At 42.0% G+C, this 21,953-nt stretch overlaps 1 protein-coding gene and 1 long non-coding RNA gene across 7 annotated transcripts in view; one reads left to right on the forward strand and one right to left on the reverse strand.

Annotated features, from left to right (window-relative positions):
* Positions 1 to 21,953, forward strand: part of DTNA (dystrobrevin alpha) — a 227,532-nt gene that overhangs the window by 32,123 nt on the left and 173,456 nt on the right. The window lies entirely within an intron of this gene.
* LOC128785426 (uncharacterized) lies at positions 2,446 to 10,376 on the reverse strand. The gene is made up of 3 exons (XR_008429871.1): positions 10,300 to 10,376; positions 8,777 to 8,879; positions 2,446 to 2,487 (listed from the first exon to the last, which is right to left on the reverse strand). It is a non-coding gene; the product is annotated as an uncharacterized LOC128785426 (long non-coding RNA).

Consider the following 21,953-nt stretch of genomic DNA (forward strand, 5'->3'; position numbering starts at 1 on the left):
GGGGATTCCCCTTAAGGGTGATGTCTTATTCCCTGACACTTATTCATTGTTTATATCAGGAAGTATAAATGTTTTTCTATTGCTTAAAAAAAAAAGGTTAATTAAGGATTGTATTCGTTCTTTTTAAAATAGATGAGTTTCTAATGGGAACATGCAGGTATTCATTAACAGTCTAATTAATATTTTCTTTTGTAGTCCTTTCTGGTCCCAATTATATTTTGCTGCAGACAGCTCCACAGGGTAAACTTACATTTTAAGTTCCAAAAGGTAGAACAGAATGTTCCTTAATCTCTTTCAAAATTCCCTGTCAGTTTTAAACTCCCTGTTTAACTTGCCTTTCATATCTCTTAATTATTTTGTCTTCTGGCTTCAGTGTATTCTTGTTCTTTCATTTTGAGAAAAAAAAAAGGATGTTTATTTTACCTTAATTTTATTATTTATATTTTTTATACAGCTATCTTGCATTGCTCTCTCATTTGACTCTTTTCCAAACAGAAATCAGTCTTTCTTCATACAGCTGATTTTCTGAGGCCCAGTGTGATTTATGTTCATGGGGTCTGAACCCTTTCTGTGACTGCTCTTTTTGCAGTGCTTGCTGCCTGTAAGCATTCCTTATGCCAGATTTACAGCCTTTTGCATTTTTTTTTTGTTTTGTTTGCTTTGGTGGAGAGTGTCCCCCCTCCCTTGAATTTCAAGCAATTTGCTTGACATTGCCAGTGTCATCAGAAGTGGTATGAGCCGAGTTCAAACAGGTGGTACTGTCGGGCTGCTGTCACAGGGGATGAGATCATACATTCATTCTGTCTCCGTGATGGATTTGTCTAACTCTCTCCAACTCGAGCTGACTTTGATCCCATATAATGAAAAGCCTTAAAATAGAAAGTGGAAGGGAACAGAGAGGAGCTTTAATTATTTACTGGCTGGGTTGAATCCATACCTTTTGTAAAGAGACTTCTTTTGTTGTTTTTTGGTCTGTTCAGTTTTCATTAAGCCAAATTTGAATCTTTATGTTCAGCATTGGTTCAGATTCTGGGGCTGATTAAAGAGGCTTTTGAAGCAAGGTGCATTTTTCTTTCAACTCAGTTATTTTTTCCACTCACTAAATAGAATAAAAGTGTTACTTGAATGGTGTTCAATATTTAGTCCCAGTAATGCCAGGAAGTCAAAGGTACTCCAAGTTTTAATTTGCTCTGAGCACCTAGAAACATGACACCCACCTTAAAACCACTGAAGGCTATGCAGACAAAACAGATGAGAAGTGGGAGAGAGGAAGTAAATGTGTCAATTCCTAAATTGACAAAACAAACCTGTGGCATAGCTGACATCTTGTCAGGTCTCTACCACTGCTAGCATGGTTTTTAACAACAAGCCCTGCCCCACTGACCTCTCAGGTAATGCCTGAGCAGCAGGGGCATGATGTGGTGGGGTCTCCTGCCTGCATTTCAGAGTGGTATTCCCAGGTACAAATGTGGACCCTGCCACTCTGAGCATTTTGCTAGTGTATGTGTCCTTGCCCTTCTCTGGAAACAGCAGAGATGTCATCTTCTTCATTGAGCAGGAGGAGTTAATGCAGGGGCATAGTACAGCTCCTTTGTGAGCATCTTGCCCTGGCAGGTTGTGCAGGAAGAGGATCCCAAACCCATCTCCTTCTCTGGAGGCTGGATGGTGCCTCCTGAAGGCATGGGGGCAGAGGAGGGACTTCACGTGCGCCAGTTCTTTGCGTCATTACACTCAGAACGAGCAACAACCTTGCAATTACCTCTGTAGTCTTAAGAAAAAAGCTTGCTTGATTTATTTTGGAAGCTACTGTCTTCATGGTGTGCATGTCTGTAAAATCTGCATGCTTGAGTTGAGGCTCAAGGAACCCCAGTGCCTATCAATATCACTGCATCCACAGCTCCCTCACAAGAACAGACAGTAATGTGAAAGATAGTAATGGTTCAGAGAAATGTCCTTGCTTTATCCTCACTCTCACAGTGCCTGTGGATACGTTAGCAGACTACTGTACATAGGGGAAAACATGCCTTTAATAGTTCTGTCTCAGCTGCTGTTAATTTGATTTCCCTCAGGTAGTCAGTGTTGTCACAAAGTCCTGGAGCAAGACTTTTTGTAGCAAGAAGTACAAATAATTTACACTGGAATGTCTGAGGCTCTTGGACAAAGCATGTGCTTTTCTGAACAAAGGAAGAAAAACCCTGTAATTTATTTGGGGATAAATTGACGAATTCAGTGAGATGGAAGGAGGTGCTATAAAAAGGAGCAGCTTTGTGGCGTCTGACAGTGAGGTTATGACCAGACCTGTGCTTGGTCTCTGTGCCTCACACTTGGTATATTTGTGGCTCTTCATCATGAAACTTAACAGGACAATGTCAAAATAATCTGTAATTATTACTAGTTTACTACAGATTAAATGTTTTACAGTATCTCAGTGTTACCTTGGAAGTTGTTACATTTCAGCTCCAGTCCAGCTTCTTCTTGCCATACAACCTAGGCAGTTGGAAATAGGTACATTGTGTCAGTCCTGAGGTCAAACTGCATTTGTTTGCATTTATGAAAATCTGGAGTGCTGCCTTTGAAAAGAACGAGCTTCATTCTGCCCCAAATTGCCATGTCCCATTCTTTTGTTGGAGTCATTCATTTAAGGGTAGAATTTTTCAGCAGGACTCACTACTGCTGCAGCATTCTAATACTACTGTAGTATTGCATGGCTCATATAGCTCCACAAAAAAACTAAAATTAAAGAATTTAGAGCAGAATTAGGTCATGAATTTCATCAAGTGCATTTGAAAATGCCATGCTAATTATTCACAACTTTAAAATTACTGAATGGATTTCTTCCAAATTTGCTCTATTTCATAGATTCCATTGACATTTAAATATAATCCATTTTACCACCGTGCTATATCATAAAGTCCGGTTTCCCGTATTCTCATTAGCTTGTAGATGTTCTGTAATATAGGAGGAAGTAATACTTGGGGCATGGAGAAAAAAAGTGAATGCAGTCTCTCTGTTAACACTGCCTTTCTGGAAATCACTAATTGGTTTTTTTTTAGTCTCATATTGCTATTAGGAAGGATTGTTTTGTTTCTGGTACAAGTTGTATAGAGTTCCTGAGATTATCCAGAAGGTTCAAGATGAGTGTATGGCTGAATTTTCAAAGCCCTAACCTTGCACTCCAGCCTTTCATCCCCTCTTTTATTATGGAAAAGTGTCCACTTTTCCTGAAGGTGCTGATTCTTCTCATCATTCCTCCCTATTCTGATGAGTGTGCACCTTCTCAGAGAAAAAGTGCTTGAGAGACATTTCTTCCTTTGAAACAGTTTATTCTCTAGCTTGGATTTCCATAAATTAGTGCTAAGAGGAAAGTGTGAAGTAACTGAAATATTGCTGTGAAGATTGCAGAAAGCACATTGTAATGTTTGAATGTGAGAATATGTACTTTCCTTGAGGTACAAGTTTTTCCCTGTATTCAAACAAATGCTTTCATGGCAGCTGCTGATGTCTTCCATAGGTGGTATCCAGTTCTGCCAAATTCTCAGCCCTCAGAAATAAGGTTACAGGGTGGGATTATTGACTGCAATTGTGTTCAGGTGGTTTTTGTTTAGGAAAAAAAAACATTCTCTAGAACAATCAGATTGTTAATTACCACATGATTAATTGACTTCATTACCATAAGCTACTTTTCCCCTTTCCTTTCTGCTTTTTTTTTTTTTTTTTTTCTCCCTGTGCTCCCTGTTGTTTATATGTAGCATGGCGCTGATGTGACTCGGGGTGGGCTGTTTCCCCCTTTGCTGGGGAGTGTTGCAGCCGGCATTCCCTAATGTGGGACTTGGCTGCTGCCCTGCCAAGGGAGCTTCCTGGGGCTGATCCGGACACCCATCCAAATCCTAAGATGACGTCATGATCCCAATACGTGTCCCAAAGCGAGGTGATGGTGCCAAGGAGAGGCTTTATTCCCCTGTTCTGCAAGCACAAGTGAAGCCCTGGCAGGTACAGAGCCAAAGAGATTTGCTAGGTGGGACGCACAGAGGTCCATGCCATGCTGTCTCCCGAGCGTGGTGGTGCTTTCTGCCTCATCACCAGCGACTTTATCTCTTCCCCAGGCCTGTGCTACCTGCAGACCACGCTCAGAGCTGCTGTGCCTTATCCCAGCTTTCGGCGCTGACATTTGGGATTTCTGCACAGGATGGGTACAGCAGAGGGAGCAGTAGGACAAGCTTCTCCCGGGCTGTCTCACCCTTCGTTCTCCCGCCCCAGCGCAGCCCCCCGGGCTGATCAGCCCTCCCTTTCTGTCCCTGTGCCCCCAGCAGCAGCGGAGCCCCGAGCCTGCGGGATCCGGGCTGCCCTGGGGCCAGGACAGCGGGAAGGAGAGGGCTGTGCGGCCGGGACGCCTCCCCCAGCCCTGCAGGGCACTGGTGCATTTCAGAGAGCAAGTCAGGCGCTACTGGCTTTTACATAACTGATCTGATGGGATTCCTGGTGTTGGCCTATATATTAATGCTCCAGCTCTCATTAGCAGTTTCTGAGACTTCCAGGTCTCCTTCTATGTTCTTGCTGTGCATTTTTTGCTTTAAGGAGAAAAAAAAAAAAAAGTAATTTCCTTTCTTTTCCAAGTTTTTTGTCTGGAGGGTGAAATAAAATGAGTTTTATTTGAGAGCAGGAGAGTTTTTTTGTGGGATGTGGGATGAATGAAAGGGGATTGTTTCTACCTTGAGAGAATCTGTTTTATATATTATCCTCTTCCAGTTCTGAAAAAAGTGCGTGTGTCACTGCAGCCACAGTCATGTCTGCCTGCATGCACACTTCACGCAGAGGCTGAATTTCCACAAAAAACTTGGGGTTGTCTGTCCAGGAAGAGAGGGGATATTTAAAGAGAGAACATTTGTGGCATTTTTGTAAAGCAACTTACTGGAAACCATTTTCAGTGCAGAATTTAGTATTCCAATGAAACCAAGGTGCTGGAGTGAGACAGGATAACAGAGCCATTTCCATAACAAAAATATCAATATATAATAATTTCAGGAATAAGGACTTTATTTTCAAGTGAATGTTTGGTGTTGTGATATTTACTTTCACAAATATTACACTTTTCCTCTTCAAGAACAGGCTGCAATGAGCTCTGTTAATTAGCACTGTGTGCTACCTTTTATATACTTGGTTAGACCAGGCATAAAGCCTTTAAAGCAGCAGAGGGCTCTTATCATTGAGAAGAAAAAGAGCATCTATACTGGAGCAAAGACTGTGTCATGAGTCTTTGTAGCTGACTTGTGGACTGTTTATTTTGTTCTCAGAGTTTGGCTTTTTAAGGGAACACAATCATGCTATGTTCATTTGTCTCACAGTCCTGGCCACAGCCAGTAGTTTTGAACTCACTAGACACCTGCTAAATTAAACACCTAGGAAGAAATCTCAGCTATACTGATTCTCCTTGACTCTCCTGAAGTGGAATTCAAGATATCGACCCAAAAAAGAACAGGACATTCCCCTCCTAAAGCAGCTCCCACCTGTGCTGGCTGCTCAGTCTGAGCACACACAGCTCTGAATGAAGCTGCACAACCTGCTTGCTGCTTTTTCCACAGGTAGGGAGAAAATAGAAAAGGGGAAGTGGAAGGAGGTTGGGAATACTGATAACTGAGGGCAGTATCTAGAAGAACAACAGTCATGGAAGCCTGGGGAAATTAGAAGGATAATTGTGAAGGTGGCAGTGCAGGTTGGCTGCATGAAGCTGGATTTGGAGGTGGGCAGATCTCCTGTTGTGAGAGGCAGGAGTGGTCAAGAGAGTTTAGAGGAAACAGGGATTACTGTTGTTGGAAGCAATAAATAGCAGAGGATCATAAATCCTGAGGAAGACAATCTTCATTAGGTGCACTGCTCACCAAGCAACTTAAATGAACTATAGCTGTCACTTCAAACCTTGAAAGTTCAGCGTTTTCAGGTAGAGGACAAGTAATAGATGATATTAGAAAGTCTGAAAGCAGCCTTTTTATTTATCCAGGAGCACTACCAGTTCCAGAAAGACTTTTCCAGACCTCAGCATTTTGTGGGCTTAGGTTTACCTGGTTTTTTTTTTTTTTTTTCTTTTTAGAAAAATATTTTTCAGTCTGGTAAAAATGTCATTTTTTAAAAGTTGCTCTTTGTTTTATCTCAGATCCTAATTTTATTAATCAATTTGGATACCTCACAAAAAATAGTCATTTTTCTGTATTTAATGTAAAGATAAATGGAACCATAATTGTTCTAGCTTTCCCCTTAGGTATTTTTCAAGTGAGCTTGAAAAATGCATCTGGTAAAGTCAAGGGCGCAGAGTTTTTCAAAAGTTGCTTAACTCTTCATAATTAATGTTAAAACTTTGTTCTTGTGTACAAGAATAAAGCCAAAGTCTTTATATCCTGGCTCCTGTACATATGACGTGCTTATATCTGATGATAAATACTGGTTTAAGCCATGAGTTCATACCAAAAACTCTTACCAAAAGTATAAATACAAGACATAGCAAAAGGAAAGTCATGTTCAAAAGTAAATAATAGATTTTTCCTTTATTCTGTAAAATGGAATGATTGAAAATATGATTTGTTCCTGAAGCTTCAGTTTGTGACCATGGATGATCTCCCTTCTTTCCTTATGGCTTGAATCACAGAAACATAGAAATTAAGAACAGAAAAGCCAGCACGGAAAATCCTCTGTTGCTGCAAAACTGGTCACAGAGTATGTACTAAGTGCATTCCCCATTTACTTTATTAATGCTTATCAAGAATTCGAACAATTTTCAGGTGTCTTACAAACAGCAGAGCTAATCCATCTGAACATGTTCAGTGGCTGAGCTGCCTGCCATTACCCAGTGAGCCTCAAGGATATGGTAGGAATGTTGTGCCCAGAGCAGTCAGGCTTCACACCAGGAGACCAGGGCAGTGTTTTGCCCTGGCTGAGCCCATGTCCATCCTCTGGGTTTCCTTCCAGGGCAGGTGTATCCTGCAGTGTTGGAGGCTGTGTGGTGGGAGGCAGCAAGGGAGTGGGTTCCTGGGGGCTGCCATCAAGAGCCCCCTGTCCCCACTGTTTCAATAGCTGTCTCCCACCTCTTTAAGGGAAAAAAAAAATGGTAGGCAGGAGAGAAGCAGCACAAGGATCAACACTAGGCCAAACCCCACCTGCTGGACCATTTTGGAGAGGCCTGTTGGTGTAAGTAGGTAGCTGAGTAGGCTTGGCTGGAGGTCGGCTGGGGCAGTGAGGGGTGTGCAGGTTGAGTAATACTGAATAAACAGTGCTGAACTTATTGTGATGGGCAAGAATTGCGTGCCTACCAGTGCAATTACAGTCCCTACTCCAGAGCTCTTACTTTTGGACAAACCTATGCTGAAATATCTGCAGAGTTAACAAGGTCATTCCAAAGAGGAAGAAATACTCGAGGAAGACCTAGAAAGATTGAGCCCATAGGATATAGGATGTTGCCTGTCCCAGTAAGCACAAATCTTAAGACTGCCAAGACTAATGAACTGAAGACACTGACAGACAAGGGGAGACAAGGAGTAAATTTTGTGCGTGTTAAAAATAGCGAAACATGAAGGGACAGATCATGGCTCTTAGGCACTTGGCTAAATTGGGAATGGGTAGGAAGTCACATGGCTCCAAACATGTTACCTCTTTTCACTTGTCACTGGTACCAAATTACTCTCCCCTCGCTGCCACTCCCTTGTCTGCTCCCATGCCAGCTCCAACCCGAGCTCCCGCTCCTCCACAAGAACTTACTATTAATATGTTTTCATAGATCTCAAATCTAATGCCACAAAAGTCCCTGATGTGTTTCATTTGATGCTGGTTATAGCAACAGACCCTGCTGGGAGAGTAGTATTCCCTGTCACAGCAGTGGTAAATCTTGAAGCTGTACGCTTTTTGTTGCGCATTAGACCCTGGTATTACTGCACAGCTCTTCATCTGAGGAAACTGGACACCTGTCATCTCCTTTGGCTTGTGTGATACAGTTTTTGGACGTAACGACCTCTGGCTGTCTCATTCATGGGATTGGGATCATGCTGTCCATGTTGATATCCAAGGTTTCCCAGTAACTTCCAGCATCACTTTCCAAAGCTCTTCCCCTTTCCATACTCTTAGGTTTTTAAATACCCTCTTAGGAGGCATGGGAAGCAAACAGTGGCCTTTTAGAGGATTCAAAGCCAAATCTCTTCTCCCTCTGTATCTACTAAAGGAAACACACAAGCTTAGATAAAAGCGTGGATTTACTTCCGTGTACTTCCCTGCCATTGTTTTCCCTAACACTTAAGCACTCTCTAGGGGTAGTTAGAAGTCCTATAAACAGCTCAGTCCTAATCCTTCCTGTTCATGACTTCATTTCTAAATCACCACATTTGTCCATCTACCTTCTTCCGCAGGGAGCTTCTTTCTGCCTTCCTTGTTGCCCTAATTAGAAAGGAGCCCTCAGCCACAAAGGCACAAAGACTTTTGTTCTTTTGTCTCTCTGAGCATCTTAAGCACTGTGCTTTTTAAAAGGTAATGTTAACAGTTGGTCTCTGCTTCTAGTGATTGTCTGCCCTTCAAGGCTGACGTTATTACAAACAATTGGGAAAAAGAATTACTTGCTGTACATACTGCATTATATGAAGTTGCACCATTTGAACGGGAATTCTCTGGCTCTGACTCTTCTGTGCTCTGAGGGATTTATACGCCAGCAGTGTTAGAGGTGGCTCTGTCAGAAAGCAGTGCCAGACAAGGCAGCTTTCCTGCAGTTCGCTGCAGCTCCTCAACCTGAACAACAGACACTTACCCTGAACTGTTGTATCAGGAATCCTGAGAAAAAGCAGTGAAGTGACTTATTCCTCATCTGACAGGAAGTCCATGGCATGTTTAGCTGGAGTTTTTAACACGCTCTGGAAGGCAGATATTGAACATAATGGGGTCTGGCTTTGCTAATAGTAACAAATGTTAATGATTCAGAAGAAATCTTTCAACTTTTTTGGAGTTGTCAGCTGATTTGTTATTTAATGTTTCTGTGTTGCTGGCAACACTTCCAGGCCCACAAACCTGAGCTCAATCCAGGTTAAGAAGAGCCTTTCAGGGTATGCAGGCTGACCATGAAAACTACTGTGGAGTTACTGTTTTTCTTCAGACTGTATATGCTGTATCTGTTCTCAAACACACTTATTTTTATGCATGTTATCAAACAGGCAGGAGATGTGGAGACTTTCTTAATATGCCCTATGATACAGCCCTTTGGCTGATTTTTTTACCCCCTCCTTGAGGCCTTTCCAAGTTTGACCAGTTTCCTTCATTGGCCTGAAGTAAATGTTTGATCACTTTTACTACTGTATCAGTCCAGCCTTTCAGCATTGGCGTTCGGAAAAGTGTAATGCCCCATGAAATTGGGCATTGGCAAAGCATTTTCAAACCGTGTTTTCAGGCAAGGAATTCTGGGCACAGCTTGGCCTTGCCCCCTCTGCCCCAACCTGTGCTCACTACTTGCTTGGCTGCATCCCTACAACCCCCTCTTGGCAGCAGCTCAGACAAAGGCTGAAGACTCTAAGAAACGAGAGGCATTTACCAGGCTATTCTGTTTGAATTGGTGTGACTGGCAATTGGCATTTTCCTGTTGCAACTGAAAGTGTTTAATAATTCATACATTTTGCATAAAGTCTTGCGGCTTGTTCCGCTCCCACCCATGTCTGAGAGAAGGCAGACTTGATGGCAGGCAGTATTCAACTGAATATGCATTTGAGCATTAAAATCTGCTGCTTCGAAACGCTGATCTTAAGAGTCAGGGGTTTGTGTCAACACTAGCAACCTCTGGTAGGGATACTGACTTTCGGAGTGATATGGAAGGAGGCTTTTTCCACTTCAGTCACCTAGAATGCTATCATTTATCTGTGGTCTAGTTACTTCAGAGTCTAAACATTGCAATGCATTGTTGCTGTAAGGAGCCATGGACTGAGAGTGAAGTTTAGAAGCTTTGTAGTCAAGATCTGGTACAAACTTCTTTTTATTATATATTTTATTTTGGGTTAGGTTTTTTGGGTTTTTCGGGTTTTGTTTTTTTTTTTTTGTTAAAATGGCCTTCTTCCATAAAGCTCCCTGTGCAGTCGGGAATTCTTTAAGCTTGTAGATAGGAGTCTCTGCCGAACCTTCGTGCAGCAGCGGGTGAACTGCTGCCTTGCCCCAGCGCCCTAGCTCGTGTAGCCCGGGATCCCCTACGGAAGATGTGCCCCGGGTGTCCCGCTAAGGACCGCAGCTTGGTCGGTGGCGCCGGGGCTCAGGGACCCTGCCTGAGTGGGTACAAGCTGTGATTTCAGGTACCTGTCCCGATTTCCGAAGGCTCCGTGAGGCGCTGCTCGCCGGGCCGCTGGCCCCGGTGCCCGGCAGCGCGGCGGGCGGGCGGCTCCCTCAGACGTGGGCGGGCAGCCGAGGCTGGAAGCCCGTGAAATCCTGGCAGCCAACCCCCTCTGTGTGTGTGTGTGTGAGTGAGGAGAGGTGGGGATGGGGCAGATGGGGGTGGAGTGGCAGCTTGAGAGGATGGGAGGGAGGGAGGTGGAGGGATAGAGGAGGAGAGGGGGCAGGGTGCCTGCGATTGGTAAAGCTCCGCGAAGGCATCTGCCAGCAGGACTTCAGAGGAATGTGAAACCAAATCATTTAGAAGTTAAAGATAGACGCAGAATACACAGCATCTTGAGCCAAGGTTTAAATTCATCCCTCTCTGCCTGGCTTCTCGCAAAGGGAGAAGCTGGCTTCGGCTTGTCAGCTTGCCTCTGTTTCCTCTAGCAGCTGTAATATTCCCTAAGAAAATAACATCATTCTGGATTCTTGGGAATTACTAAGGTGGCGAAAGAGATCATGGTGCATACAGTGGGGTAAGTAGGAAGCTTGCCTCTGCATTTGCTAGAGTGGCTCCTCTGGGCTTTCCTGCTGCCTTCAGAGCACTCTGGCAGTTCCTCTAGGATGAGGTGGATACTTAAGTAATGCTTATTCCGGGCGATTTACTCTCCCGTTTTCTCCATATAGAGCATTGGAACTTTATTCCTCTGTGAAGTGTTTAACTCAGAAGGTTACTTTTCTTGGCATACCTAGGGAGTCTTGGCCTTTGTTTTGCCATTACGATTTGGAGTGCTGTTTTCCTAACAGATGATTTCTGTTATATACCTTTGCTCTTTGTTAGTGGGACATGCTGTCTGAAATGTTGCTTATTATTACAAAGTTGAAAAGCGAGTTGTTTTCCATGTTAGAGAGGATGTAATCAATGTTTGCTTGCTTGTTTGGCCATGGTTTCATTTGCAAATTATTTTGTCATGGGTGAATTTGATCACAGCACAGGATTAATTAAATTTAACCTTCTTGTTTGTTTGTTCCCAAATAATGCTTTTACTGGGAGTTTGATTTAAAAAAAAAAAAAAAAAAGAAAAAATAGCAAACATTTTGGCTGTCATTTTCTTTGAACAAAGTCCTTCTAGCAGTAATTTAAAAATCTGTGCATTCCCCTGGTAGTCCTCACTTAAATAGTGAATTTGTGAGTAAAAAAAATGAAATTCAGGCTATCAGGTTCTTTCCAGAACTTATCAGAAGTAATTTCAGTATCTGGCAGATACATTGCTTCATTGATCAATATCTTTTTCAGGCAGATTCTGAAACATTTCTGCTGAAGTTGTGGTGTTCCTATACAGAAAAGGATCTTAAAATACAGCAACTCATTTGGAAGTTAGATGTATTATTTGTTATATAGCAAGAACTTGTAGTCTGAGAGTTTCGTTTGAATCCGGGCTTTGAGTGTGCATCGTCTAAATGCCAGCATTGTTTCTACCATTTTTTTCTGGGCATGTGTGTTTTGCACTCATAGTAGAGGAGCTCCTAACTTTGGATCTAGTGTCAGTTCACCCAAACATACTCAGAATTCCTGATGTGTTAGTACTGCCCATAATAACCACAGGAAATAGGTGCTGTCTGCGGATAACTGAGACGCCTGACATTTTTGGTTATAGATATCAGTGCTGAAGAGATGCATATAGTGGCAGTCTGTGTCGTGTAAAATATGTGAAAGCAGGGGAACTAAAATAGAAACAGTTCCTCTGTTTCAGGGAAAGATGATGTGTCTGGTATCTCTTGGTATCTTTCTGGCATTTGATGGAGTTCATCCCTATTGGTCAGCTTGCCTGAATTTTGCAAAACATTAGTGTGTGTTTGGGTGAGCGAATCTGCTGTGAAGTGTTTTTTGTGTGATTAAATGTAGGGGATGGAGAAGAAAGAGATAGATAACCTTTAGGGTAAATCTGGCATAAAAAATGGATGTAGGGATGAGAAATGAAATCTAAATCAGTTCTTTTACAGTTAGTAGTAGCTGGTTGTTCTTTTAAGTAACTCTGACTAGCTCAACGCTTCAGTCCTGGGCTAAATTTCCAGGCCAACAGTTGCTTACATGAAGGAATTTTTTTACATTACATCAAGGAATTACTGTAATATTTGTTTAGGTGTTGAAGTCGAAGACCTTTGAGACAAAAAAATGTCAAGATGAGTAAAACTTGCAGTGAGTCTTGGTGAAGTTGTGGTTAGTTTCTGGCTCTTGCACAGAGTTCTGTGCAGCTTCAGGCAAGTCATGTGAGCTCTCAATATCCCTGCAGACCAGAAGGGGTTGGAAGGGGGTGAAAATACCTTTATTATTTCTCTGTGTTGGGTATCTAGATAGCAGTTCCTTGGGCTAGGCATCGCCTCTGATAAGGTTTAACACAATAGGCTTCTGTTTGCAGATGTACTCTTCCCATGGCTATGGCCTCCCCAAGGAGGGAGGGAGAATCCACAGATTTAGAAGTAGGGGTTCACTTCACCTTTTATAAGCTTCCTAAACTGAAAGAGAAAAATAGACTGACATTCAGAGGTGAGAATAGAATTAATGTTCCATGGGAAATTCCTGAGTCAGTTCAAAATTTAATTGCATTTCCCTACCACAGTGTATTGCTTTTCAGAAGTTATAGTTCAGGAGCATGATGTTCCCATTTCATTATCTGAGACCCTTCTCCCATAATTAAATGTCCAAGAGGCACTGAAGAGCTTTGTCACAAAGAAGCATGCTTTGAATTCTGGGATGTGAAGCTGCCTGAAAATCCTTGCTCCTGGAAGGGAACAAGCATCTGACCCCGGAACAGGATGTTCCCAGGGTAAAGAACTACATTGTGGTATTAGATTGACTTTAAAAAGTGTACTGCTCTACCTAAATCACCTGAAATAATATTTTCCATTTGTGCTAGCAATTAATGGAAAACTTTCAATAAAGGTGTTATTTTCCCACAGAAAATGTAGGTGTATTTGATATAAATTCCAAATTATTATAATGTTGGCATATTTACTGAAGTGGAAAATCCTTGGCTAGCTGTTAGGGTGAATTTTTCCTGATTAGGGTGAGTGTGGTACTGCATGTGCTCAGTGATAATGGTACTACACAGCAGTGTGATACTGAGTGAGGTTTTTGGGTAAGGGTGTGGTAGCTTTATCCAGACATGACACAGGACTAGAACCTCTTTCCTCTACTTCCCCTCCTCTCCCTGCCCCATTCTCCCTCACTAGCCTTGTGCTCCTTAGGTGACTAGGATTTGTTGGGAAGTGGGCAGGGAGGAAGGAGAGAGAAACAGACATCACTTTCTTAAAGGCTTTTGTAACAAGGTGTTGCTAGGGGTGGTGACACGCTCTTCTTGATCTTCTGGTCTTCTTTCCTCACTGTGGCTTTCCCTTCCCTTCCTCATTTCCCAGAACCCCCAATAATCCCACACAGGGGGGAATGGAGAAGTGCTGCTGAGACAGAGGGGAGGGGACGATGAGAGGCAGCCTGTCCCCTGCCCTTGCCTCTTGCTGCTGCAGAGAGAGGAGAGATCATGAAGGTGCTGGTCTTCAGAGGGATTCAGCAGGGGTCAGAACATTGATGAAGCTGGTGCCTCCTGGTTTCGGGTACTGTGTGGGTGGTTGAGGTGCTGCTCTGATGCTGGTACGGTAGCATCACTAGCATATGCCATGCTTCCTGCTCCAAAGAGCTGGCTGTTTGGTGTCTCCTAGGGAAAAGCACTGTTTTGTCATGGCTGGTAGCATGTCCCCTTCTCAAGGAGGCTGGTCATGTCCCTCCCTTTTTATACTATTAAGCTGTGACTTTGTCATGAGAGTTTGAAAACATCTTTCTTTCTGAGGTGAAAATGGGTTTGCATCATTTTTCCCCTTTAATAGGGGAAAATAGATCCTACAATTAATAGATCCTACAATTAATAGATCCTACAATTTTTTCTTTGCAAACCATACTAAAACCAGTAGCAGAGATATGCTTATGGGTATTAAAAATTCCTTCTTACTAGATTTTACAGTTACAGTACATGGTTCCCATTTTCTTTCTGTCATGATCTTTTCTGCCTTTGTAAAACTTTGCTTATAGCCTTATCCTCAAGTTTTTTGCAGTGGTCATTTTGCCATAAATAAGAAAATGGAAGTGTCATTAGGAACTGGTTGGTAAAGAGTTTAAGGACTGTTTCCCCACAGTTCCCAGACAATGTGCTGGTGTTTTTCTGAGCTCCAAAAAAGCAGCTTATAGTGATACAATTTCCTTTCTTTTCCTTTCCTGATTCTTCTCCCAGTGATTTGTTTTGGCAGAGTATGGCAGTCTGTATGGTGCACCACACTGTAGAAAGCCTCAACTCTGTAATTTTGTAATTCTGTAAAAAAAGGACAAACCCACCTAGCCCCCAAATAAATGCAATTGTTATGTCATATGCAGCCATATTATCACCTCTGAGCCCATTAGTAGAAGCCCAAGGAAATTGCCTGTCCAAGTGATATCGGATCTCCTGCACTTACTGTTCATTCCGGCTCCTGGTGTATCAGGGAATAAAGAACTTCCCGGCTAATGATTATGGTATGCAGTGACTTTACGTGGAAACACAGCAATACTTCCCACTAATAGGATGCTTAAAAATGCATCTAATTGCAGCTGTGGTAGTTGAGAGTATGCCTAACACCTAACAGTCCTGAAAAACCATCATTCCTGGCAGGGGGTGTTACAGGAAACTGAGTTTTACTGTCTCCTTCCTGTATCTGAACCAATTACGTGGCCTCTTGCTCTAAAAGTTGATTTGAGGATTATACTCTGAGTAATAAAGAGATAGGAAAGCAGTGGAAATGATGAATCTTTCTTTATTAATTAATTTGCTGTCATGGTGATAGCTGTTTGCTGAACATAACCTTCTCTGGGGCAGTGGAAGGAACAAGTCAACTTCTGTGCCTGTGATCTTTGTCAAGCCATGGAGGGAGAGGATTTGGTGTATCCCATTCTGAGAGCAGTGGTGGTGATACTTGCCTGGTTCTGTGAAGTGCTCCAGGATCAAGGGGTGCATAGTACCTACATGCTGCATTCTTATTTTCTTTTTATGGTAAGGATAACACTAGTCTGGCATTAAATACCTCTTTGTAAATTTGTAAGAAAATTTGCACTAAGTGGAACCTAAAAAAAAAAAAGGGGGAGAGAAAAATGAAACAGAGACAGAAATGTCTGTCAGCAAGTAGACTTTCAAAGCAATTCGATGACAGCAATTCGGTGACTAGTTTTTATTAAACGCAATGAAAGTAAGCAAATGCAAAGCACAGAGTACCACGCTTGAAGTTGTCCTTGAGTACTCTTTACCAAGTAACAGCTGCAAATAGAATTAGTAATCTTGGACTTTCCTGCTACACTTTAAGAATTCCTCTTGTAACGGAAGTATGTGCTTTCTAGTAATTACTACCTTTTCGGTGCATGTTCATTCTTAATGCAACATTGTCCTTGGAAGAAGATCAGGGAACACTTTGATTCTTTCCAGATTTATAAAGCAATGTTTATTTGGCTATCACAAGTTTCTGTCCCCCTTTTTCTTTCTAATTCACATCTCATTTATATTGGATTAAGATACCTACTGTATCATTTGCATGATACGGAAATACAATCCAGTCCCTGCTTTTAGATAATTCTTCTATTTCCTATAAATTGACTTGAGAATGATTCCCTTTGCATCTAAAAAAATACATTAAATTACAAAGGCAATGCATTGATTTAATAATTTGTTAACTTCTGAGCAGATAATTCTGTAATCTTGTCACTTTTTAAACATGAAATCCTAACTATCTTGTATGACTGAAACCTTTCTCACCTACTCGAAAAATTAAAGTTAGTCTAGGAGAGATGGCCAGTCCTTTATCTTGGTATTTGATGTATATTTTTAATCGCTCTTATTATAGCAAATACTTAACTTTCTTTGAATAAGCACCAACAATCTTGTTTCCAAACAGATTGAACAAATTTCCAAACAGATCTAACAAAATGCAAAGTGCTTTATGATTTTATTTTTGTTCTTAAAATTTTGATCAGTTTCCATATCTCATTAGGGAAAATAAATCACATCAGCTTAATGCAGCTATAAATTGTATTATGCTGGTTGGTACAGGAATACAGGAAGAACCTAAAAAAGGTGACAGCTGTATTCTCTGCCAGGCTATTCTGTAAACAAGCCATTTGTTTTTCTTAAACTCCCCACTTCTGATAATCCTATCTATCATGTTACTTCCCCTACAACTTATTCTGTGCCCTGGCTTCCCATCTTTCTTTCTCTGCCACCTTCCAGGCCTCTTCATCCAAAGCTCTAAGTTGTCTTCCCCCTGATTCCAGCTGTGGAGTTGGATGACCCATCAAGCACAGTCACTGCAAGCGGGGCAGGCTGGCAGCACTTTCAGAAGTGGAAATTCAGCAGCAGTCCTTGCTCCATCTCCTCTGCTTGCCTAGGGAGTCTCAGGGAGGAAATTTCTGGAGGAGACACATTTTCAAATACAAGAGGTTGTGTTTGCTCAGGTGGCTTGCAAGGGGCCCCCTGAGCATGTCTCCCATAGACCCACATCAGTTCAAAACAGAAGTCATCAGCAAAGGTGCAGACCTTCAGCTGCCAGAGCAGTCACTTGCCCTTGTAAGCTCTGAAGATCCCTGTGAGCCATCCTTGGGGATGAAGTGTGACTTCTGTCAATAAACTCAGTGGCTGTTCACTGATAGGGACAAGAAAGTAACAGTTGTATCTGCCTGCAGAATTTTTCTGTGTGAAACAATGGAGGAATGAAGGCTCCTCAGCAAAAGAATAATTAAAGATTTCTTTTAGCACAGATGAAACTCTTTCTTTTCCATAACTTTAGCTTTGAAACTTGCTGAAAATGTGTAAATAATGCATTCAGTCTCACTCTATTTGATATATAAAGTTTCAGGTCAGCCATAAAATCTAGCAGAGCAACTGAAAAAATGGAAGTGGGGGTAAACAGAGGAAACTTGCTAAAATTATAATGGAAAATAGCAATTATGTGACCCTAGGTGATAGTAAATAATATTTCAGAAATCATACAGTTAAATTAATAAAGAAGGTAGTGGATGGTTGAAGAGAATCCAAAATACAAGTTTTTCATCTACATTAAATCTGGTAATGTATTCCTAAATAGAATTAAAAGTGTTAGAGATTAAAGACTTTTGGAAAAATAATAGTTCCAGGCTCATATGAACTCTTTGCAGGACAGTACATTTTCATGGAAGGGGGAATAGGTGGTGGCTGATTGTCATGTGCATTTACTCTCAGCTTGGTGGTAACTTGGACTGAACAGGCCTAATCTTTGCTGTTACACTTTTTAATACCCACTTTTGTTGGAACAGTGTATTCTCTGTGACAAAGGCATCAACTAAGAAGACAGATAGTTTTTCAGGCCACTCTCAGTTACAGGAAACAAAAAAAACAATTCCTTGTGCACAAAGCCTGAGCTTTTGCTAAGTACTAAAGTACAAAAGAAGACATCCATTGTGTTATGTCCAAGAGAAACCAAGCTTTGCCAGAAAGGAACCCCAGCCTAGCCAGGTCTGTCCATACCTATTTCACAGGCCATTGGTCCTATCCTTTTTCTGTTGTGCACCACTGTAGGTGAGTGCTTGGGCTTGAACTTGGCTTGACTGCCTATACTGACAGCCTCTATACAGAGCAAGGACATAAAATTGGGTATTTCAGCCTTGGAAAAATAGTCCTACCTGGTTTTCCACCCTGCTCCTGGTAGATAGAGCAAATAAAAAGTGGGGAAGTTTATGCAAATACTGGCCCAGTCCTTGATGGATTTCCAGTGTTTTGCACTGTGCGCTGATGAAAAACTACACACAACTTGGAGCCTTTTGTGAATCAGCATTGCAAGGGCACTTTTGTCTTCTTAGGTGCACAGAGGCTGCAGTGGTGGTGTGTAGTTGTAGAAGGTTCACTGAGCTGTATCCTTGTAGCTGTTGACACCAAGTACTGGCTGGGGAACAGCCAGTGGGACAGCAGCTTTTCAGGAAAGTCTAGAGGTTACTGTGGATCTCTGTTTGAATATGGACTGGCAATGTTGAGCAGTTGCACAATAGAAAGGGAAAAAAGGAAAACACAATATAGGGCTGCATGTGGGCCCACAGCCTGCAGGGAGCAATCCCCACATTGGTGAGCACTCAGCTAGAGTCCTGTGTTCAGTTTGGAGCACTGCTCTTGAAGAAAATGCTGACCACTTTTGGGTGTGGAGAAGAGGGCACGAAAAGAGATCCATAGGACGTACCCCAGGGGGAAGCCCTGAAAGGGTTACATTTTCCATGCCTAAGGAAGAGCAGCCTGTTGAGGAGTGAGTAGGAGAAAGGCAGGTTTTCAGCACAGACAGCACAGTACAGGCTGTTGCCAAGACTGGGCCAGTAATCTTTTTTCTGTGCCATGGACAGAGAGGAGTGGATCTAAAATGAAACAAGGAAGAGAGATAAACCCTACAAAAGTTTTATCCACAAAATACTCTGCCAGTGGATCTTGTGGAGTCTCCGTCCCTGGAAGTGTTAGGAATCACTTTAATAAACATGAACAAAATTTATCTGACTGTATCTCACAGTGGGAGGTGGATTACATATCTTTCCTACCATCCCTATGATTTGACGATACTGGTGATAATACTGCTCATGGAATTATTTTAATGACAGGCATTCTTTCTAAATTCTGGTTGCAAAGACCTCTGCAGAGTGGAATTTGTTTTGCTGAGGTGGAGGAGGCACTTAATCATCATATAATTTCCTAATTTTGAAATGTTCCTTAGATAAAGCATAAACAGCTGGCTTTGCATTTCATCTCAAATATCATTGTCCTGAAATACTTGGGAACATCACTTTGTCAGCTGGCACCTGACAGTCCATCCTAAATCTGAAATCTGTAATTGGATTCTTCAGATGAAATCCGAGTTTCCTTTGAAGTCATGGGGTTTCACAGGGCAAAAATTTCACACTGAGGACAGAGTGATGTCCACTTGTATGTGCTTAGCTGTACTGTCCTAGGCAGGCCTGTTGTTTTCAGGACAAGGATACAAGGAGTGGGTTGTAAGAGCATGTAACCTTTGTTATGACAAACATTTGGCTGCAGAGGGGGGGCCTTTGGACTTCTTGTGTGGGTGAGTGGGAGCTTGCAACAGGCATTACATGAGGTGAATTAATTTTTTTCTTTTTTTCAGATAATGTGAACAAAACTAATTTATACCATCTGTTCTGAAAAAGACAGTAGAAAAGCAACATCCTTTTTTTGTTTGTTTGTTTAACATTTCTTTTGATAATACTTTAGGCACTCCATATTCTTTTTAGTGTAATGTAATTTATTCCCTTTTTCTCATTGAGGAGAGGGGTGTTCCCCCCCAAAATATATTTTTATTGCCAGTGGTCTTTAGTTTGCATTTAGTATTCAGACAACTATAGCTGCAAATTGAATGTTTCTCCAGCTACTGTATAGTTCCTCCTGATGAAATGCACGCAGAGAAGTCTCCAGGTGCTATGAACTGGAGTCGTTCCACTGGAAATATTCTGGCTTTGTTTATGCCAGTGCTAATTCAGAGCAAGTTCACTGGTCACAGCTTTAAAGGAGGTGATAGTCAGAATGTCATCCTAAAAAGGAGATCACATTGATGTAGAAGCTCAGTGTCAGTCTCAGAGCTGAGAGTTAAATTCTTGTGCCTCATAATGCATTGCATTTCACATCCAGATTTCTTTGCAGGCTTTTCTTAACTGTGCCACGATGGGCCATGTGTAGGAATTGCATGTGTATACCTAAGGCTAAATAAGCCCACAAGAAAGCACAAACCCCAGACTTTAGGACCACCAATACATCAGTTGTTAATAACCTTACAGTGTTATTATGCTCACACTAGAAACATAATTAAATTAGAATGATTTGAAACTGCCATTAGGGGAAAGAAGATGGAGGAAAACAGTTTCATCCTCACAACATCATGTTTTTATTGACCTACTTAGAGTAGGGAAGAAAACGTGTCCCTTCCCTTTACAGCAGAATAGGTTTGTTCAGCAATTTTATAATGCAAATGCACAAGAGAAGACTGGATTTCCTAACCACTTCAGGAGGATTTGGAAGGGAGAGTAATGTTATTTCACACAGTTAGGACTAAGATGTGTATGTTCCTGTTCAAGCTGTAATGTTATTAGTTTAATCAATTTGGCAGAAAGTGCTTACTTAGAGTGAAAAAAAAAAAAGTGGGGGGAAAGAAAAAAAAGACTTGTATTCAAAGATGAGAGGAAAAGGGCAGTGCTTGGGCTGCAGCTGTGCAGAGGGACCTTCCATAGGCAATGACATTTCCTTTGTCTTCATCTTCCCTCATCTTCCCTGTTTCAAAGCCTTTGGGACTGCTGGGCTGGAAGTGGAGGAGTCCTGAACATGGGTGTAAGGTGCATCTCTGCACATCCAGCACCCCTGCCCAAGCCACCAAGTGAGAAGCCACGGCTGCAACTAAAGCACCTCCAGAGAGAAACCCTGTGTGTTCTTCCTCCTCCACATCTGTGCCATGAGCAGGGAGCAGGATAAAGGTGTCTGGGTAACTCCAGCCACCAGGCATGGCAGTGCTCATGGGGTAGGCAGCATGTGGGGTTTGGGGTGCAGTCCTCTTCCTCTAGACTTGGGCATTATTGTGGTACTGCCTGAGTTAATAAACATCTTTATCTGAAATTAAACACCTGCAGGTAGTCCTTTCTAGGCTGCTCGGGTCACATTCCTCCACAAGGTGTTGTTGGTAATTTAGTATTGTCAGAGGCATTAGTCACTGCCATAGTAGCTTAATAATGCATGGTAGGAGCCAGCTGGTAATTAACAAATTAGAGATATCATCTACATTTTCCTCAAATACTTCAGATGTAGCAAAAATAATTAAACGGAGAGCGCTTCGGGTGTTTAAAGCTGTTACGTATATTTAAAACATCTTGCCATGTTAGGAAATTATTCATTGTTTTAAAGGTCAGCTAGGCCTTGTCTTGCTGCTGTCCTAGGATTCTGTAGTTCACACTGAAGATTTGTGAAGCAGGGGAAGAGCCATACTCCTGTCTTTTTCTTTAACGCTTTAATTCTGCATCATTTAGCAAATTCATGCCAATGCCTGACTTCTGTGCCTGTTTTTAGGAGTGGCATGACTTTGTAGGTCTCAGCTGCTCTCTTTTGCATTTGACTTCCTTTCATATGAGAAGTGTCTTGAATTAGAAGGTTATGTTTATGTGTATGTGATGGAAAGATGTGTATGTGATGGAAAGATGTGTATGTGATGGAAAGATGAAATTGGCTTGTAATTGAAGCTAAGGAGGGAAAAAGTTAACACAAATTGTATGAAACTGCAATGCTGGGACAGACACCACAGTATGAATGAAGGTGATGATGGGTTTCATTATGTAGTGTAACTAAAATATGCTGGTATGAACAAACTGGCTTTAACTCACTTTAACTCTCCATATTTTATCACCAGATGGTGACCAGCAGTTTAAAACTGAGATGCTCTCAGTTACCTATGCATGATGATTGAGCAGTAGTATACTTTGATACATCTCCCATCCGTGCTGCTTCAGCCCAGTACTCCTTGATGCTCCTGCAGCCTGGCTCCAGGACTCAGCTCTGAGTATGGCA

The sequence above is a fragment of the Vidua chalybeata genome, chromosome 1, assembly GCF_026979565.1.
Source record: "Vidua chalybeata isolate OUT-0048 chromosome 1, bVidCha1 merged haplotype, whole genome shotgun sequence".
Taxonomy (NCBI): Eukaryota; Metazoa; Chordata; class Aves; order Passeriformes; family Viduidae; genus Vidua; species Vidua chalybeata.